We start from the raw sequence: 22,522 nt of genomic DNA, 5'->3' as shown, positions 1-22,522 counted from the left end.
ACTTTGGAGCATTAGCTTCTTGGCACTCCCTCTCTGTCCTGGGCATAAGCTGGTCATGCTCTGCAGCCAGAGAAACTCTCAAGTAGAGACACATTTTCATAAAGTAGGAAGCCATTGACATATATAGTAGCTGTCCTGCAAAGCTGAGGGAGCTAAGGGAATAGAGGCAGACACTGGCTGCTATAGACTGATAGCTAAAATATTCAGAGTACACCTGGTGTGTATGTTTGTTTCTTCTCCTGGGAGATAAAGTATCTGATAGCACTGTAAATGATGACTACAGAATTTACAATAAGATGGCAATAAGGTATTTTGAGGAGAATGGTAAATCAGGGTAGTACATCCAGTAACCTGAACTCCATGGATCTGAGTGCAGTGAGAAGGAGCTCTAGGGGAGGGGCTAGAGGTAAGTGAGGATGGAGAGACCTCTGTAGCTCAGAGAGTGAGCCCAGATATACTGTAACTGGTTACACATTTCCTTGTGAGACAAGAAGTCTCATGTTAGGAATTTAGTGAACTTAGCTTTTTTTTTTCTTCCTTGAGTTGATGGTTAGGAAGTCTTTCTTCAGAATTTGATTCTGGATCAGTGACTTGGTGCCAGAGATAAGACAGTTTTCAATGCATTTCACATGACCCCTCCTTACTCTCCTCCTCCTGTCTTGTCTCACAGACTGGCTAAAATCAGTTTCATCTGCTCAATGCAGTGGTCTATGATCATTGAATAACAATATAATATTCACAATTTTTTTTAAAATGTGAAGTTCTTATGTACAAATAACTGGGTTGTATACCCAGAAAGAAAGAGAATGTCAAAATTGATCCCTGAGCAGCCCGTTAGAACCTTATTTTGCAGTGGCAATTAAGTCCCTAATACAATTTGAGTTTATTGAAGATTATTTCTCTTTATTAATAATGTGACCATAATCTCCACTGGATATTAAGTTGGATAAATAAAGAAAACTAAATTCTAATTTTTCAAATGCATTATTTGTTAGAAACTCTTAATAAGACGGGATAGAAATGGAATTTGTATATAACCCATAAAAATGAGACAAAGAATTAAATTTTCCTGATCATCACTTAGCCTGCTATCCCTTTCCCCCTATATCCACGGTAATCAAGGTGATTTGCCTCTTTCTCTCCTCTCAAACTCTCTCTAGTTCCCCACTTTGGCAAATTTACCTGTGTCTTCAATTTTGGACCTGCAATGTTCTGGACATCTAATCCCTAATATAAAAAAGTAGTCCACCTGAAGTTTATGGTACCATAGTGACAGGTAAATATAGAATTAAACAAGAATCTTTTGATATTTTTACTCTCATTTGAGGATGCTTGTATATTTATAAATATGGTTGTAAATTGTCATCAGAAAGCACTATTTTAATCATTTTTGACATTTGTGCTTTTGCATATTAGGTGATTTTAGAGACATGCAGAGTAAACTTTTTCTAATACATATACTTTGTGAAGCTTTCAAATGCAATTACAAAAAGTAAAGTAATTGTTTTTTTCATCTCTGGTGATTGCAATATGCAGTTGTATTTTTATTTTTATAATTCTGAATGCGTGTTATCTCTTTACCAGAGAATACACTAGTTGATATTAATCCTCCCAAACTAGATAATATTATGAGATTTTGAAACTGGTATCAACACACAAGTTAATGAACAATGCAACATTCTGAGAAAGCTACCTTGAATGTTTTTTAATTACCAAGTACAGTTAGTTAACTTCTAAACTATAATCTGAAATATGAGATGCTATCTTTCATATTTCCCCTCAAAAATTCTCAGCATTTATATAAGAAAGCTGAAAGAAACATTGTCCCCAAATAATTATTTTCATTAATTTCAATTAATTTCATTATATTTCATAATAAATAATTATTTTATACACTTTAAATTTATCAACTTTATTGCATAATATTTGTGGGGCACTTCTTGCCTTACCCCACTTACAAATCTATAGTGTTTATGACGTTCTATATTTTCAACCAATCTACATTTTCACTTTTCTTGGAGGCCTACATAGGTCAAATGACAGTGATTGAATTATCATTCCCAGTATCCAAATGAACTGTCATTTGCGAGGTAAGGGAAAAACTAAACATGACAATTGGAGTCTGAGAAAGCTGGGTTTAAGCCTTAGGTCCTGTCATTGTGAGATTTTGATAAAATGAATAAGATCATGGAAAGTGCCTGGAACCATATATATATATATATATTTTTTTTAATGATCATGTATATTCTAGGAACTCATATATAATTTTCTGAATCTCTTTATTACATAAAAGATAAAAGCCTACTTACATGCATGCTTTTTCAAGCCTGCAAGATTGACATTCAAGAAGGAAAGAAAGAGAGAAGGAAGGAAGGAAGGAAGGAAGGAAGGAAGGAAGGAAGGAAGGAGAGGAGGGAGGGGAGGGAGGGAGGGAAGACAGGAGGAAAGATGATTTTAAGAAAGGATAAAAAACAAAGAAAGAAATGAAAGGAAAGAAGATATCAAGGAAAGAAAGGAAAAAAATGAAGGGATCTGAAGAAGGAGATCAAAGTGGGCCGTCTATTAAGCTCTTTGCTCTCAACTTCAGCCTCCTCTCCCTTCTACCCTCTGCTTTGCAATACTAGGACTGGGACCTGACAAACCACATTTCTGCCAAGAGGCCCTAGTGCTGGGAGACTGCACAGCTGGAGAAGGAAGGGGCATCCTCCTTCTTATTTGCTTCTGGTGGGTCCCCTTTCACACTGTAATTCTGAAGAGTTTCACCCCAGCAATGCTTCTTCACCCCAGAAGGAGCAGCTCCTCCCTATAGTAGCAGCTGAATCCACTTTGCAGTTTTTCCAGCATTTACAGCATCCACTCATCATGCATCCCCCGCATCAGTCAAACTGCCACACCAGGACGCGTTTTTCCCTCAGAGGTCCGTGTTTTATGCCAATAATTCCAACATCTTCCTTTTGTTCTTCCAGCCTTAGGATAGTAGCTACTTCTGCAGCTGCTGCCTATGTGATACCCTATAGTTCTCTTCTGGAGAAACAGAAAAGTTAAAAATTTACCAAGTTAAATTTGTACATGGTTAACAACTGTATATATTGAATTCTATCTGGTAAAGTAACCGATGCAGTTTTTGTCTCCTGGCTTGACTGACTGATGCACAAAAGGAAAAGAAGAAAAAATAAGGTAATATTTATTTAGTGCCTAATATATGCCAAGTACATTGCAAAGCACTTCAGATGTTTATCTCATTTTAAATCACTTATGAATTATGCAGAAAGTAATACATCTGACAATCATGGCAGCTGAGTAAACTGCCCAAGTTGCATAGTTTGTAAGTGGGAAAACAGAGATTCCTGCCATGGAATGTTTTAAAAAATAAAATATGAATTTTCATTCAATTAACATTAATTTAATATTATAACTTCTATGAACATTGTCTTGCAAACACACACTTAAGAAACACATAAAAATAATATAAAATAAATTGAGTAATTGTTATTCCCAGACATTTATTTTTAATGCTTTACATATATAAATTTCATTCTTCACAATAATCCTACAATATTGGGACTTTAATAAATCTTGATTTATGTCACATTGCTTAGTTTTCATTTGTAATTATAGTTAATTATAGCATAAGCGAAGACTTTGACAAAATGATGATCCAATTGTGTGGCCTATAGTGGGTGGGATTCAGATGGGAAAATATGAATAATTTAATAGTAAAGAACTGGAAAACTGGTATATATTAAAATTCACTGATTATTTTTAAAGAATAAGGTGAAGCTGTGCTTAGGAGACACTTTGAAAGCAGTGGAGTCAAGAAGCCTGAACAAAGTGGTGTTTTAAAAGATATTCCTTTCTATTATGGTTAATTTTGTGTCAACTTGACTGGCCGTGGGTGCCAGATTAAATATTATTTCTGGATGTGTCTATGAGATGCTAATAAGATGAGCATTTGAATCTGCGGATTCAGTCAAGTAGATGGCCCTCCCCAATGTGCGTGGGCATCTTCCAATCTGTTGAGGGCCTGAATAGAACAGAAGTCAGAGGAAGGAGGAATTTGCCCCTTTTTTTCTTGCTTCACTGATCAGCTGGGACCTCTCATTTCAACTTTTTCCACCCTTGGCCTGGGATTTACACCATTAGCTTCCCTGGTCCTCAAGTCTTTGGACTCACAGTGAATTATATCATATTCAGACTCACACCAGTTTTCCCAGGTCCCCAGTTTGCAAATGGCAGATGGTTGGACTTCTCAGTCTTTATCATTGTGTGACCCAATTCCTCATAATAAATCTCCCATTATATATACATATTTATCCTATTGGTCTGCTTCTCTATAGAACCCTGATTACTGCATTTTCTTTATTCACCATATATCTATTTAACGAGTTCCACTATGCATCAGGCCCTAAATTCAGTCTTGGAGATTTGTACTCTGGTAGATTGAATTACTGATTCCAGATCTTGACGCTTCCCTGTATAGCCTTGACCTTTTCCAGGTAATTTAACAATTCTACTCACAAAGGAGTATGCTTCCCTATCTCTTGACTTGGGACTCTATGATTTGTTTCAGCCAGTGGGATGTTAGTAGATTTGACACAGCCAAGGGCTAACACTGTTAAGCTTGTTCTCTTTGTTCACTGCCAGACCCTTGAAGAAGAGCCACCTTGCTGAGCTCTGGCTAGATCAGCCAACAGGTAAATACTTGAGCCAGCCTAGCTGAGCTCTGAGGGGTTGCCCTACCCAATTCACAGAGGCTTAAGGAAAAAAGAACCAAAAAGTTATTTTTATATGTCACTGAGATTTTGTAGCTGTTTGTATTATAGCAACAGCTGTCTGATGCATAAAATATAGTTTGTGGCCTGTAGTGATTCATGTTAAAGTGGTTACAATTATATAAACACACACAATACTATTTGATTAGGACACTAAGGTAGGTACTTAAAAAGTACTATCCAAGCACATATGTGGAAAAACAAACACAGATTGTCTTCAGCATTGTGATTGGATACTTGGCCATGTGTATACATTTATAAATTCAAGGATAAGTATTCTTTACTGGTAATTGGCATTTCAGTACATTTAGAGAGAGAATATGAGAATTTAGTGTGGTAAAATAATCATAGAGATTTCTGCAGAGCTTGCTAGTTGCCTACCCAATATCCAATATCCATTCTCACGCAAAGGCACACTTAAATTTATCAGGAAAGCCAAGCAAAGATGGCATCACCCAGCCACACTTGCAGCTTGGTGTGGCCATGTAATATGGAATCTGATTAATGTCATGTAAACAGAAGGGCTGTATTTGACTTTCAAAAGGCTCCTGAAAGAAAGGCTACTCAGTTGAAAATGGACCCTTTCTGCCGTTTTCCCCATCCTGTTGTGTTAAGGCACGGACCTGATATCCTGCTAGCCATCTTAGAGCATGAGTTAACTTTATGGTAGATATCAGCACTGATGATGAGAGCATATAAAAATACAAGAATCCCGGCTCCTTTCAGACATAGAAAGCCCTATAACTTCTACCCCTGGTATTTTTGTTTTAAGCGTGTTTCAATCGGGCTTAAACTTTTTAATGTTTTCTGAGTATTCATAGAGGCTATCCCTAAAAAATCATAATGCAGATGAAATTTTTCCTGAAAGCAAGTATAAAGCTGCAAAACAATGTTTAATTCATATTTTAACTCCCAAAGGCATGTAGAAAAGTCTTTTTCTCCCAGTTTTCGTAGTTAGGACCGTCCTGTGCCCCAGCTTCCCTCTCTGTGCCTTCTGTAGCACTTCTAAATCTGCTAATGCTGTGCTTCATCTGCATTCTTCCTGCTAATGCTGTCAGTCAGGAAGGATCTGAAATATTCATTCATTCACACAGGGCATATTCATTATTTATAACATTTCACTATGTTACATACTCCAGGTCTATATCCTTTGGGCAATTTTAAAAACTTAAAGTAAAAAATGAATATCAAATATTAGAGTTTTTAAATAATCAACTTGATGGTGAGAACATCATACCATCTAAAATTTTGGATGCTTTCTACAAATATGTTTCATCATTACTACTACTATTCTCTCTCCCGTGAATAAATACTTTTATTGAAAATGAAAGTTCAGATCACTGAATTGATAGAGAAATTTTGTTCTGACGAATGTCAAGACTGAAGCCAATCACCAACTTTACAATTCTTAAAGGCAATTATAAATACTCATGTGAAAATAAAAACAGAAGGAATAAAAACGCATCCCTTTTAAGACCAAGTATGACAATTTCCATCATTGACTAGGACTTAACCTATTTATCTCATCAGCTTGCCTCCTCACCTCTACATCCTCCCTCAATAATTGTGGGTATTTTCAGACCTCAGCTAAGAAAAAAAAAATCATTGTTCTTCATAATTCCTGCCTTACTTCTTATTGTCAAAGAGATAAGCATTTCTTGTTATTCCATATCATATTAAAAACCTTATCTTTGTATCTTAAACTTCCTTTTAGATGATTTTTAGTGTTTAAGTTTTGACATTTATGTTTATATTTCATTTTTAGTTCATTTTTGTATATATTTTTAGGTATAGAACAAAGTTTATTTTTTTGCCTATGGATAGCTAATTGCTCTATCATCCCCATTGAAATGACTATCCTAACTCCACTGAATTACTTTGATACTTCATTTGAAAATCAGTTGTATACACACACACACACACAGACACACACGCGTGGATATATTTCTAGATTTTCTATTCTGTTACTTGATCAGTTTCTCTATTTTCACAATAAAAACATAGTCTTGATTATTGTGGCTTTATAATGAGTCTTGAAATCAGGTAGTATTAGTTCCCCAACTTTGTTATTCTTTATAATGTTGCTTGGCTCCTGTAGGTACTTTGCATTTCCATATAAATTTTAGAATCAATTTTCTAATTTCTACCAAACTTGTTGAGATTTTAATTGGAAGTTTCTTGAATCTATAGAGAAAATTAGGATGAATTTACATATTAAAATTATTGAGTCCCCAAACCCATGAATGTGGTATATTTCTGTATTTATTTGTCTTCTTTAATTTCTCTCAGCAATATTATGCAGTTCTCATAAGTTCTCAGGGAACAGGTATTTCACATTTTTCTAAATCAAATTCATTCCTGAATATTTTATATTTTTATCCTATTAGAAATATTTTAATATCTAAAATTGCATTGCTAGTGTATAGAACTTTAATAAGCTCATTTATTAGTTCTAGTAACTTTTAAAAGTAGATTTCATTAGAATTTCTACATAGATAATCATATCATCTATGGATAGGGACAGTTTTTCTTCTTTCTTCCTAAATTTTTTTTTTTTTGCCTGATTTCTCTGGCCAAAGTCTCAAATACAATGTTAAGGAGAAGTAGTGAGATTGGACATCTTTGTCTTGTTTTTGAAATTGGTGAAAAAGCATTCATACTTTCACCATTAAGCTTGATATTAGCTATAGATCTTGGTATTAGCTCTAGATGCTTTATAAGGTAAAGGAAGTTACCTTCTATTCCTGGTTGGCTGAAGTATGGATGCTGGATTTTGTTAATTAAAAAAAAAGAGGTAAAGGGTTTGAACAGACATTTCACCAGAGGATATATATAGATGATAAATAAGCCTATGAAAACATCATTGGCCATTTAAAAAATGCAAGGTAAAACTGCTGTGAAATACTGTTATATACCTGTTAGAATGGCTTCAAATGAAAAGGCCGATCATACCAGTGTACTGGTGAGAATGTGGAGGAACTGGAACTCTCATACGCTGCTGTTGAGAATGTAAAATGATAAAGCCACTTTGGAAATAAGGTAGCAGCTTCCTAAAAATTAAATATACATCTCCACTTATGAGTCATCCCTTCTATTGCTAGGTATTTACTCAAGAGAAATAAAAGCACATGTCCATAAAATGACTTATAAACTAATGTTCACAACTTTATTTGTAATAATCAAAACTGTGAACAACTCTAGTGTCTATCAATAGATCAACGGATAAACACATGGTATATACGTACAGTGGAATATTATTCAACAATCAAATAGAATGACCTATTGATGATACACAACGTGGCTCACTCTCAAGATGAGTATACTGAAAGAAGTCAGACAAAAGAATATACACTATAAGTAACTCCACTTATGTAAAATTTTACAAAATAGCAACTAATATATAGTGAACACAATTAGACTAGTGATGTCCTGAAAATTGTGGGGAGGTGAGCAATAAGGAATGATTTGGAAAACGCCTAAGGAAACCTTTTGAGATGATGGCTATGTGGATTACTTTGACAGTGGTGATGGCTTCACAACTATATCCACAGATCAAAACTTGTCAAATTATACATTTTTAATTCATGCAGTTTAATGGAAGTCAGTTATACCACAATAAATCTAACATATAGTATAAGGAAGGAGCAGACTGAATAACTCACAAACCTTGTTAAAAATACTTATTTTTATATTATTAATTATATAGATGCTTGTCATAAATAGGACAGACATTATTGTTTTTGTAACAATATGACAATCCTTTAATACTTCCTCTAGGCAGTAGTATTATTGAATAGATTTTTTTAAATGTGTCAAACAACATATGCATTCCCTTCCAGGTATATAGACAAGAGATATTTGTTGAATTGTGCATTTTAATCTTAATTATTTAATGTAACATTTTAAAACAGTAGATATTACTTTAAACATCAAAATAGCAACCTAGCTAATAAGCCAGCATCACTTAAAAGATGTTCCACTAATATCTCATTAAAATATATATGTGAGCAATGTAGATATTGCTACTTAGACAGTTTTTGTTCATTTGAGGAAGATAATTGAGTTAATCATATTGAAATCCTCTATACAACTAACAGAGAATTATTAGTGGATCTTTAGGGGAAAATATTGGAAATAGTCCTTTGGGCTTTTGTAATTTATTTAAAATACATATAACTGATTAAATTTATTTTCTTTCATACCCCTCCTTGTGTTTTATCACAAAAGCAGCTGTAATTTGGAGCAGTAAAATATTAAAATTATGGAAAAAATAATAATTTAGTTTTTAAATTTTTATTATTTAATTATTGTTAAATTTAATAAAATATTTTATTAAAAAATAAACAATTTTTTAATTGGGAGAGTGTAAAACATCAACTTTATGTGTCAATTTGACTAGGCTAACTTATGCCCAGACATCCAGTCAAACAGTATTCTTAGTGTGTCTGAGATAGTGTTTCTAGATAAGATTAACATCTCATTTTATTGGTCTGAAACAAATATACTACCAGATATTTCTCCAGCAAAGATAGGCTGATGTGGGATCAGCAGAGAACTGCAATTCAGGGTCTACAACCATGGTGAAGCATGTGTAGGTGCCCAAACAGAAAGGGAAGGAGGACACTTTTATAGAGGAAGTTGGGAGGGCTACAGTAAACAGAGTTCATGGTTTTGCATTGTCTGAATCCTTACCAGGAAAGAAAAGAAATCTATGCTTCCTGTTGGGTTCTGCTATTGTCACAGAGTGTGAGAGCTCCCCTTCTGGTCTCCCAACTCTCATGAAGGTTTCTGTCTATTGTTTACATTTTTCCTCTTCATCAAGATCTTTCTCTGAAAGCACTGCTTATCAAGAGTTGGGTTTTCTAGTTTTAGCCGCTTTTTGTCCCTCAATGCCAGGAAAGACCTTTCCTGGGTATAATGTCCAATGTCAGAGGGAAAGTGCACATACTGGAAACCTATTAAAGTTTCATTCAAGTAACAAGGATGGGTAGGAGGGAGAACTTTCAGGCACTTTTTGTATAAAGTCCATATGTTATCAAGACCATAGGCACTGGAGATTATCTGAAGCATTATGTCATCCTCAAAGGTTTAGTGACAAACTTCCAACAAGCCTGGTCCAGATATCTTCAGAAAGCTGTCTCATCAGATGTCATCTGCTTCAATTCTAGGAACTTTACTTTCCAGTTAGCAGATGGTGTGCAGGTACAGTTATTGTTCAACACTTTCTTTAGGTTTGTCACATGAATCCAAGAGTGTATCCCTTGGAGTTTGGTGTTACAAGGGTTGGTTAGCAGTACTTTATAGAGTCAGTTCCACTGAGATTGAAGAGAGTTCTTCTGAGGTGTCTTCAAATTGCAAGGTGTGATGCTTAAGATTTCATCTTATGAGGGTAGACTGTGAAAAGACTGCTCTACCAAAACATGGTTATTTCCAATACAAGCAATTATACCTTTTCAATATTGGAGTATCTCTTCTTATATCATTTGTGGGTCCAAAGAAGCAGGAGCCAAATGCAGTGGGTGACCTGTGACTATCTCAAAGGGTGAGAATTTTATGAGTTCCAGAAGCAGTGGATCTGAGATTTAGAAGGACCAACAGTAAAGCTTTTGGCCAAAGTATTTGGAGGGCCTCTACAAATTTTGCCAACTGAATCTTATTAATGCTGTTGGTGTGTTCAAATAAAACACAAGATTGAGGGTGGTAAGCACAGTGAAAGGGTTATTAAAGCAGCCAAACAGTGGAGACTAGCACTTGGCTAGTAAAATGATTTCCTCAATCACTATGAAGTCTGAGAGGAGTTCCCTAGGTAGGAATAATCTTCTCCAAAAGAACTTTAGCCATGGAAGAGGGAGTATTATTTCTGCAAGGAATGCTTCAGTTCAGTGTGAAGATATACAGATCATGACTAAAACATATCTATATCCATTAGACAAAACAATTTGTGTGAAATCTATTTGACAGAACTGAAATGGTCCATCAGGCAGTTTAAAACATCCAGGAGAAATACAGACAGGCTTACTGGGTTGTACTTTTGACAAGCGGGACAAATTAGGTGGCACCTGTTAATGTTTATGCACTAGTATTAATTCATGAAAGCTATCATATTTTCAGTAGACCACTGGTTTAATGCATGTACAGTGGTGAGAAGTGGGAATTTTAGAGTCTCTGATGGGAATGGATTGTCATTTGGCCCAAACCAGAGCTTCCTCTTTTTATCAAACCAACAGTTGTTGAACTTCAAACCTAGTTTTTCCTTTTATGAGGTCACTTGTTGGACTTCCATAGCCAGTTTTTCTAAATTATAATTTGGGGAAATACCTCTTTGAACCACGACAAAGCTTTACCTGCTGTTGGGCCCTTAAAGGACAGCATTCCTTGCAGAATTGTCAGTAAGGTGATTTCCCCGAGCTTCTAGAGAGTCAAATTTAGAATACTCTGGAAACTTAATAATAACTAAAGTGGCAGGTAAAATATTGCATTCAATAATTCCTGAACATAAGGGTCATTTTAAATTATATTTTCACTTGAAATAAGGAAGCCATGTTGCTTCCCCAACATTCTAAAATCATGAGCTACTCCAAAAGCACGTCTACTATCAGTAAAAATATTGGCAGTTTTGTCCTTGGCCAAAGTACAAGCTTCTGTGAGAGCATATAATTTAGCCTGTTGGGCCAAAAGTAGCCGTAGGTAAAGATGCTGGCTCGACAACATCAAAAGGAGTTATAATAGGACATCCAGCCAATACTTGTCATTGTCACCTTTTAAATAAGAACAATCAGTGAACCATGAAGGGTCAGCATTACCCAGTGGAATTTCCTATAGATCATTGCAAGGAGACAGGACGTGGTCCATCAGCATTAAATAGTCATGAAGGACTTTGTCAGTAACAGAAGGGAGAAGAGTAGGTGGGTTAAGGTTATTACAGTGTAAAAGAGTTATGTGAGGGGCAGTTAATAAAAGGACTTCATAGGAGGTGAGGTGGCTGCCTGTGAAATGTTGAATGGGATGAGAGTTCAGGAGAGTTTCTACTGCAGGAGGCACAGAAATGGTTAAAGGAAAACCCATAATGATATTTTCAGTAGGCTTAACCAAAACGGCAGTGGATATAACGACTCTAAGGCAAGGGAGTATCCCCTAGCCACAGGGTTAGTTGCTGCCTTCATGTTTTTGTGGGAGTAGCTTAGGGCATTCCTTTTAATATACAAAAATAAACAAGGGAGTCTGATCATTGGATGCTCAAAGACATGTGGGTTCATCAAGCATTTTTTTTTAAGTCCTTGAAGACTATGTCATCTGGTTTTTCCCATAAAATTGGGTCAGATTTGTTATTGTTGAGAAAAATATATAGAGGTTCAAACATAAGAGATAAATTTGGAATACAATTTCGGCAATAACCAACTAGGCCAAGATAGCCTCACAGTTGGTGCTTAGTTTTGGGTTTGGAAAACTTAGGACACCATGAAGTCTATCTGGACTTAAATGTAGTGTTGCCCTTGTTCTGATATCAGATGCCCTGAATACCAAACCTGAATTTGGGCAAATTGCAATTTTTCATTGCAGACTTTATATCCTTTTAAGGCTAAAAGCTTTAGCAAGTGGTTGTTTTCTTCCTGGGAGGAAGCTTGAGAAGAAGAGCAAAGAAGCAAATCATCCACATATTGCAACAGAGTAGAAACTCTGGGGAATTTTATATCATCCAGATCAACCTCACGATTTGGGAGAAATAAGAAGGACTTCTAATGTAACTCAGAACCATTACTGTCTAGGAGAATTGTTTTTCTTCCCAGATGAAGGGAAGAAGGTATTGGCTGTCTTCATCTATTGAAATACTAAAGCATGCACAGCATAAGTCAATTAGATTAAAGAATTTACTTCTGGTGAGAATAGATATTCCTAATGTATGAAAATTAGGAATAACAGTGTGTCAAGGGATAACAATGTTGTTTATCGCTCGGAGGTCCTGGAAAAATCTTCACCCTCAGTACTTAGGTTTTCCCACCTGTAAAATGGGAGGGTTAATGTAACTAGTACAAGGGATAAGGAGGCCTTGAGCCTTATAATCTTCCATTATGTCCTTTATGCCTTGAAGGTCTTCTTTACTTATAGCATAATGATTACTAGTGGGAAGAGGTTTTAAGGGGCCTATTTGAATCTTGATGGGAGGTGCATTGTGAAATTTGCCAACAACTCTTGGAGAATTTGCCAACAACTCTTGGAGATTTTGCCCATAAGGAAAGTGGCAGCTGATTCAACAGGAGCAAATAATCACTCTCCAGAATCATCTCTGGTACAGACTGTCAGAGTCAGAAGAAATAAAAGATGTCAAAGTGTCATTTAATTCACTTGGTTGGTTACATTGATGGCTACTGTCAATTTCTAGAATTATTTTATTCCAGCATAATACTTCTCTTAGAAGTCTCAAACTAATAAGTGGACAAGGGCAGAGGAGGAAAGGGTGTGTATCTCTCAAAGGGTCTAAACAAAAGGAAATAAGTTCAGAGACAGGATCCTCTTGAAGTTTATTAGAGATCCCCACTATCGGAACTATTTCAGTACTGGGACGTAGCGACAGTTTTATAGTAGTGGGGCTGAGCACCAAGACTGTGGCTCTGCTGTCAATTAGGACTGGAAGAGATTTATCTCCAATCTGGAGAGATGTTTCTCCAAGCCAGTTAAGAGGAAGAACTGGGAAGAGCCCCTGTAGTTCCTCGGAGCCCTGTCATTGAAAATTAGGAGGATGCTAGAAAGGCTTGTTTGAGGGCTGAAGGCACCTAAAGTGCTTATTTGTAACAATCTCTTTTCCAAAGTCCCGGCTCTTTGTAATAACAGCAAACTAGGAGGATTTGGTTTCATTTAGGAGGCTTCATTTGCTGGAGTTGAAGATTAAGAATGTTGGCAGTCTCTTTTGGAAGTGACTCACATAGAGTATGAGAGAGCTGATTTGCCAGATTAACTAAATCTGGGGTGGACATAGATTCTCTTTCTTTCCTGGTCCTTTTTTACTAGAAAGGAAAAATCTCAGTTCAGTGCATTAATAAACATACAGTTAAAAGCTAGTTGGGTGAAATCAACATCGGATGGAAGACCAGAATTTTTTTTAAAAACAATCTACAGTAGATAGTAACAGTTAACGAAAGGTTCAGCAGATTTTCTTGTGCAAGTCAGAATTTTGCTCCAATCAACAGGAACTGCTTGCTGAAGTTGCCTAATGATTGCCGATTGATCATATAAAAAGTTAGTGGACTGTTTTCTGGGCTGTAATTCTAGAGACCTTTCAGGATTTCCCCAATTAGTAGTTTCATTCATTGCTGGTCCTGGCTTTCACCTTTTCAATGAGAAGCAAATGAACTAGCTAACATAAGTGAGAGAAACCATATTGGTAAGTTTGAATGACTATATTAAATTCCTCAGCAAATGTGAGGAGTTTCTTCAGTTATTTTAGGAAAATCTTTGACTATGGCTCACAGTTCAGATTTAACCCAGGGAGTCTAAGAAATGAAGCATTTAGCCTCTCTGATCCTCAGAAGACTTAATTTTAAAGGGACAGGTTCTGATAAGTTTAGAGGAAAAGGGAGGGCAGAGAATTTCAGAGAAAAGGGGGAGTTTGCTGGGAGCATTAGTATGGTGAATCTGAGGGTATGGGGGTGGTGTAGAAGGGAAGAAGGAAGATGGAGCCAGAGGCAGAGCCTGAGGCAAAGAAACCAAGGAAGAAGAGCCTGAGGTTTCAGGAGCCATTTTGTTTTTCTTAAATATTTTCTGCCTCAGTTAAACTTAAAATCTTACTTTGCAGAAAGGCAATTTTAGGCTCCTGATAAAGTTGGGAAATCTCAAAATACCAATGGCAATAAGCATTCCACTCACTTCTGGAAAGTTTTGAGCCATTATAGTCCAATTCAATTTTAAGAAAATTAAGTTTGGGGATTTCACAAGTTTCCCAAGTGGCCACTGATATTCTAAATTGCTTTTAGTCAGGTCTGTTTATTTTGGTTAGAAATGTGTATGAGGAAGGACCTTGGTTTTTAAACATAAAATTGGCCAGAATCTTTGTGAGAGGAGCACCCTTAAAATACTTAGATAACTGAGATCCCATTTTCTACAGCAAAGAACAATTTTCAAGCAACTTAAACAGTTTACAGCACAAATAGCTCAATTCAAATAGCTTGCAAGCCAATCCCAGCCTGTCTTAAGGAGACAGTTTGGTCTCAGAGAGGCCATGCCAAAGATCTTTTTTTTTAAGCCAGTGTCCAGAAGACAGCTGTCCCAAGGAGTGGGCCAAAGGCTGAAAACCTGGCACTGTTTCAGAGAAACAACACTTGTTCACACAGGAATGGGCTGAGGCTAGACAGCTTCAGGAGAAGCAGCCCCTGTTCTCAATGGAATAGGCCAGAGACTAGCCAGTTTCAGGGAAACAGTTTGATCTCAAAATCAGACTGAAGAGCCAAATGAGTACTCACACACAGAACAAGGCCTTAAGCAGAAAGGCAGAACCCTTAAATGGATCCCCAGTAAAGCCTGGAGAGGTTCAGATGCAAGGAATGCATGAGCTTGGATCCAGCAAAAAGATGTACCTTCAAACAGCAGGCTCAGTAAGAAAAAAGCAGAGGGCGAGAATGGTCTTGTGTTTGGGTACTGGAACTTCTTGCTCACCAGCTGTGAGGGATCCCTGTACAGCCCTCCAAAATATCAACTTAAAACAATAGATGGCCAGATACTTCTCTAGTAAAGATGGATTTATTTGGGATCATTACAGAATTACAGTTCAGGGTTGGTAACCATGATGAGTCATGTACAAGTCCCCACATGGAAAGGGAAGGAAGATACTTTGATAGAAGGGGAAGGAAACTGGGGGAGATATAGTAAACAAAGAGCCCATCCATTGCTTTTCATTGGCTGACTCCTTGCTGAGAAAGAAGAGTCTTTCTTCTTATTATTGGGCTCTGCTATTGTCACAGGGTGAAAGAGCATCCCCATCTGGTCTCCTGACTCCATTTAACTGAGCTTTCTGTTTATTAATTTTTTACAAGTTGGTGGAGTGAGTAAAATAGACCCTCTCCAATACAAGCAGGATCAGCTGAAGGTGTGAGTAAGCAAAAGACTGACCCTCCAGAGAGTAAAGGGAATGCCTCCTACCTGACTGCTTTAGAGCTGGAATATGGGTTTACTGATGTCTTTGGAATCAAACTGAAACATAGGCTCTTCCTGAGCCTCAAGCCTACTGACCTTTGGACTGGAGTTCTACTATCAGATCTCCCAGTTGTCCGGCCTTCGAACTGAGACTAGAACTGCACTATTGGCTCTCCTGGGCCTCCAGCTTGCTGGCTGATGATATTGGGACTATATATACAGTGCTTCTGTTTCTCTGCAGAACTTTGACTAACACAGAGTTTGGTACCAAGAATGATTAAAGAGGAACAGAGTTGTAAGAATAAGTTTTCTAATTTGGTTCTGGGGTTTCTGGAATTGGCTCTCAAATCTTTTTAGATTTAAAGATATGAATGACTTTGTTTCCAATATTAAAAGAGATCATTGATAGTCTACAGAATTATCTAGCAATGGAGGTATATAAAATGTCACCATTGGATAATCCTAATCAACTTTTTGTAAGAAGCAAGGAGCTGAGTAACTATGTATTTAATACTTTGGGATCTTTTTCTCAAACTAGTGAATGTCAGTGAGACTCGTTGGTTGCTCCTCATGTCACTGGACAAAGTAGGGAAAGAAATGAAAGAGGTCAAGGATTTTAATTCCAAGGCCAAGGGCCACATGAAGACCTAAAAACTTCTACATGTGCTCTGAAAGAGACTCTTATCTCTGATAGCCACAGGACTGAGAATGTTGAAAACCTAATCCAGAATTCTTTCCTGCCAATGGATGAATTTCAATGTAAATTAAACTCCTAACCTCACAGTGTCTACTGTAAATGTGAGGGCATTTCTTTGTAAAGAATGGGATCCTACAAGTTTGAAAGGGGACTTGTGGGAAGGCCCCAGGTATCCCCCAGCTGGGGATATCAAGCCCCTAAATTCTGATGAGTTTTCTTTGCCCATGGAAGAGGCCTCCCCACTCCCAGTGGAAGCAGCCTCCACATCCTCAGTGGAAGTGCCTCTCTACCTTGTCTGAAAAGATCAGCTCTTCATTCCTTGAGGAAACTGTAATGACCTCCCCAGAGGCAGTTGCTATGCAAGACAACACTGATTCTCTTCAGGACTTAGTCCCCCTCACCCAGCCTTCTTTGCTTCTAAGCCTATAATTAGACTCAAGTCCCAGCAGACCCCTAAAAGTGAGGAACAACATGTAACCCTTGAGAATATGTACTAACATTTCAAAAGACCTACTTGAGTTTTCTAATTTGCACAGACAGAAGTCTGGGGAACATGTCCTCTGGGAATGGAAGGGTATGGGATAATGTTGGAAAAAATATAAGCTTGGACCAGGCTGAATTTATTCATATGGGCTCTCTAAGCAGATTCTACCTTTAATATTGCAACGTGGGAAGTTCTAAATGATTAGCAGTTTTTTTGCCTGAAACAGAGATCACGGACAGGTGGCCCACAGTGAGTGAGTTAGAAATGTCGGACTGAAACTGAATCTGGCCTCTGTACCCCAACCCCAACTTAAATCTCAGAGACAAAGTTTTGGGTGAAATAGAAAATAATAACTTTATTGCTTTGCCAGGCAAAGGGGGCCACAGCGGGCTAATGCCCTCACAACTATGTGTCCCAACCTGGAGGGGGTAGTGAGGAGTTTGTGGCCTTTCCACTAGGCCTTTCCAACCATAATAGCCCTCAGTTCACAGGAGCTTGTGAACAGTCTTCTGATTGGTTGGTGGTGAAATAAATGGCAGTCAGCATCATCAACCTTCTGGTTCCAACCCATCTGAGGCCTACTTGCTTGTGGGCAGCATATCATATTGTTAATTTCTCCCACCTGGTGAGGGTTTGAGTGTCTGCAAAACAGCTCAAAGATATTGCTATGTATATTCCTTGAGGGGGAACCAGGACCCTGCCCCAAGGCTGCACTATTGTTTCTTGACTGTTCCTCCCTTGTCTCAGCATCTCCTCCCTTCCCTAATTAGCAACAGTTTTGGGTAAGGTCATGGAGGCTGAATGAAGCTTATTTCCTGTAATCAAGAAATGGGGGACAGAGAAAGGCTTTTGTGCCCAGGAGCTCCACAGGGTCCTGCCTAGTTTCAGGACCTGACTTGATTTAATATAGAAGAAGTGATTCAAAGGCTTAGCAAAATTGGAATTTTAAAGTAGATTTGTCATTTAAAAACTACCCACCCACACTGGGAAGGTCCAGAGGTACAACTTTCATCACAACTGTGAGGATTGCTTTTGTAAGCTCTGTGATCACTCTTTGTTGTAGAACAGACCTTACAGTGGGCACTGTGGTTGCTGAGTTGGGAAACCTAAATGCAAGGGGAGTAATTGATCCTGGAGTGGTAGGGACCAAGTGTCAGCATCAAACACCAAAGGCAAGGTGAGTGTGGTTCCCATAAAGGGACCACAGGGTGAAAGCAGTAATCAAAATTGTCTGACTCATAGAGACCTATGACCTTGGCTAGTTAATCATGGAGTTCCTAGAAGTGAAATAGACAGGAAGTCTATTAAAATCTTACTTTATCTGTAAGAGCAGAAAAGTTCTAGAACAAGTGAATAAAAGTCCAAGCTGAATCAAAAATAGATTTCTGAGCCAGTTTACAGACCCAGAAACCTTTGAACAAAGAGAAGGCTGGGCCCTCTTGAGGAGGGCCCCTGGAACACTGCTAAAAATGTATCATTCGTCTTTCTCACAGCCTTAGTCAAAGGGACCTATGATCTTTTGCTGGGAAAACTGTGCATTGGGGAAAAGGAAATCATCAGACTTTGGGGGACACTGGCTCTGAACTGACACTAATACCAGGAGACACAAAACACCACAGTTGTCTACCAGTCAGAGTAGGGACTTATGGAAGTCTGGTGACCAATGGAGTTTTAACTTGAGTCTGTTTCATAGTGGGACAAGTGTATCTCCCAGTCTATCCTGTGGTTACTTCCCCAGTTCAGAAATGCATAATTGGATTAGATATACTCATAAGCTGGCTTTGTCCCTTGACCTGTGAACTGAGGGCTATTATGGGTGGAAAAGCCAAGTGGAAGCCACTGTAACCATCTCTATCTAGGAAACTAATAAGCCAAAAGCAATCCTGTAGGGACTGTAGAGAACAGTGAGACCATCAAGGACTTAAAGGATGCAGCGTGGTGATTTCTACTACATCCCCACCGAACTTGCTTATTTAGCCGGTACAGAAGACTTTGGAAAATAACATTGTATCATCATAACCTTAACCAGGTTGTGACTCCAATTGCAGCTGCTGTACCAGACATGGTTTCACTGCTTGAGGAAATTAATGTACCCCCTGGTTCCTGGAATAAAGCTATTGATCTGGTAAATTTTTTTTTCCTCCATACTTGTCAGTAGGATCATCAGAAGCAGTTTGTTTGTAGCTGGCAAGGCCAGCAATACAGTTTCACTGTCCTACCTCAAGAGTCTATCAACTGTCGCGCCCTATGTCATAATTTAATTCCCAGAGATTTTGATCACTTTCTTTCCACAAGGTATCACACTGGTTTATTACACTGATGACATTATGCTGATTGGATCTCCTGAGCAGGAAGGAGCAACTACTCCAGACTCACTGGGAAGAGATTTATCAGTCAGCGTGTGGGGAAAAAATATGACAAAAATTCAGAGGCTCTACTCAGTGAAATTTCTAGGAGTTCAGTGGAGTGAGGCATGTCAAAATATCCCTTCAAAGGTGAATCTGGCCTTGCCTACAACCAAAACAGAGACACAACACCTAGAGGACCTCTTTTGATATTAGAGGCAAAATATTCTTCCTTTGGGTTTGTTACTCTGGTCTATTCTCTGAGAAATCCAACAAGTTGCTAGTTTTGAGTAAGGCTCAGAATAAGATAAGGCTCCCCAACAGACCCGGGCTGCCATGCAAGCTGCCCTGCTGCTTGGCCCATATGATCTAGCAGATCCAATGGAGCTTGACGTGTCAGCAGCAGATAAGGATGCTCTTTGGAGACTTTTGCAGGGCTCCACAGGTGGATCACAGCGCCGGTCCCCAGGATTTGGGAGCAAAGCCCTGCTATCCTCTGTGACTTACTATCCTTTAGAAAAACAGCTCTTGGCCTGCTACTGGGCAATAGCAGAGACTGGACATTTAACCATGGGCTGCCAAGTTGCCGTGATAGCTGACTATCATGCACTGGGTGTCATCTGACCCACCAAGCCATCAAGTTAGGCATGAACAGCAACACCCCATCTTTGAATAGAAGTGGAATATACATGATCAGATTTGAGCTAGGCCTGAAGGCGCAGATAAGTCACACGAAGAAGTGCCGCAAATGCTCATGGTCCCCACTTCTGCTACACTATTTTCTCCCTCCCAGCCTGCACCTTTGGTCTCAGGAAAAAAATCCCTAAGATTGGTTGACAGAGAAAGAGAACTATTGAGCCTGGTTTACAGATGTTTCTGCATGATAGGCAGGCACCACCTTAAAGTAGACGACTTTAGCACTACACTCCTTTTCTGAGACATTCATGAAGGACAGTGATGAAGGGACATCCTCCCAATGGACAGAGCTTCCAGACAGTTACCCAAGTGTTCAACTGGAAGGGGAAATGGCCAGTCATGAGACTGTATACTGATGCATGAACTGTGGCCAATGTTTGGCTGGACGGTTAGGGACTTGGAAGGAATCTGATTGGAAAAATGGTGACAAGGATATGTGGGGAAGGAGTATGTGGGTAGACCTCTCTGAATGGAAAGAAAACATGAAAATATTTGTGTCCCATGTGAAAGACCATCAAAGAGAGAATTTTAATAATCATGTGGGTAGAATGACCCATTCTGTGGATACCAGTCAGGGTTTTTCCTCAGCCATCCCTGTCATTGTCCATTCAGCTCAGAAGCAAAGTAGCCATGGTGGCCGGGATGGAGGTTATGAATACATTCAGCACCACGGACTTCCATTCCCTGAAGCCAACCTGGATGCAGCCACCATTGAGTGTCCAATCTGCCAGCAGCAGAGGACAACACTGAGTCCCCGTTATGGCGCTGTTCCCTGGGGGTGGCGTGGGGTGGGGGGGGGCAGGTGAGCTAGCTACCTGGTGGCAGGTTGACTACATTTGACAGCTTCTATCTAGGAATGGGCAATGTTTTACTCTTACCAGAATAGATGCTTACACTGGATACAAGTCTGCTTTCCGTGCAAGCAATGCTTCTGCCAAAACTCTCATCTGTGGGCTTTCAAAATGCCTTATCCACCATCCTGATATTTTATACAGCATTGCTTCTGATTAAGGAATTAACTTCACAGCAGAAAAAGCATGTCAATGGGCTCATAATCATGAAATTCGCTGTTTTCTGCAATAGAACTGTATAATGGCTTTTTGAAGACCTAGTTACAGCACCAGCTAGGTGGCAATACTTTGCCAAGCTGAGGTAAGGTTCTTCAGAGGCTACATATACTTTGAATCACCATCCAATATATGGTGCTGTTTCTTCCCCAGCCAGGATTGATGGTTCTAGGAATCAAGAGGTATAAATGAGAATGGCACCACTTACTTTTACCCTTAGAGACACATCCTAGAAAAATTTTTGCTTCCTGTTACTATCACCTTATGCTCTGCTGTCATAGTAGTTTTAGTTCCAAAAGAAGGAATGCTTTCACTAGGAGATACATCAATGTTTCCATTAAACTGAAAATTAAGACTGTTGCTCAGTCACTTTGGGCTCCTCATGCCTCCAAATCCAAAGGCAAAGAAGGGAGTTGATGTGCTGTCTGGGGTGATGATCTTGACTACCAAGGGGAAATTGGACAACTGCTCCACGGTGGACATAAGGAAGAGTGTGTCTGGAATATAGATTTCTTAGGGCATCTCTTAGTATTACCATGTTTTGTGACTATGGCCAATGGAAAACTACAGCCCAATCCAGGCAGGACTACTAATGGCTCTGACTCTTCAGGAAATCAGAAATAAAGGTGTGGTTCACCCCACTAGGTAGAGAACCACCACCAGCTGAGGTGCTTGCTGAAAGCAGAGGGAATACAGAATGGATAATAGAAGAAGTTAGTCATAGATACCAGTTTTGAGCACACAACCAGTTACAGAAATAAGGACCTCCTCATTATGTTATGACTATGCTGTGTGTGTGTGTGTGTGTGTGTGTGTGTGTGTGTGTATGAGAGATCTTTGTTTCTATACCTCTCTTAATCTCTTATTATATAACATAAGATGTGCTGATTTTATATTATACTATTTAAGAATTCTCAATTCTACATCATATTATTTAAGGTATGGGATATCAAGAAAAGTAAACATCAGTAAGAACTTTACCTCCTCCTCTGGAGAAGGAGTTAGTGTATCTTTTATTGTATTCAGAATACCTGTATCATGTTAGGTAAAATTATGACCCTGTTATTGACTTTCTTTGGAGATTAAGTATGGTTTAAGGAGATGCATATGGGTGCCATGTTGACAAGGGGTGGGTTTATGATGGTTAATTTGTGTTAACTTGACTAGGCCCCTGGGGTGCCCAGACATTTGGTCAGACATTATTCTAGGTGTGTCTGTGAAGGTGTTTTTGGATGAGGTTAACTTTTGAATTAGTAGACTGAGTAGAGAGATTGCCTTCCCAAATATTGGTGGACATGACTCAATCTTATGAAGACCTGAAAAGAACAAAAAGACAG

The 22,522-nt window shown here is 38.5% G+C and overlaps 1 pseudogene; it reads left to right on the top strand.

The window, feature by feature from the left end:
* The first annotated feature begins 321 nt into the window (after positions 1-321).
* On the top strand, positions 322-21,922 carry LOC130829869 (uncharacterized; annotated as a pseudogene).
* Positions 21,923-22,522: the final 600 nt, after the last annotated feature.

Source organism: Hippopotamus amphibius, chromosome 10, assembly GCF_030028045.1.
Source record: "Hippopotamus amphibius kiboko isolate mHipAmp2 chromosome 10, mHipAmp2.hap2, whole genome shotgun sequence".
NCBI lineage: Eukaryota > Metazoa > Chordata > Mammalia > Artiodactyla > Hippopotamidae > Hippopotamus > Hippopotamus amphibius.
Note: the sequence above shows the minus strand (reverse complement) of the source record. Positions and strands in the feature narration are given on the sequence as shown.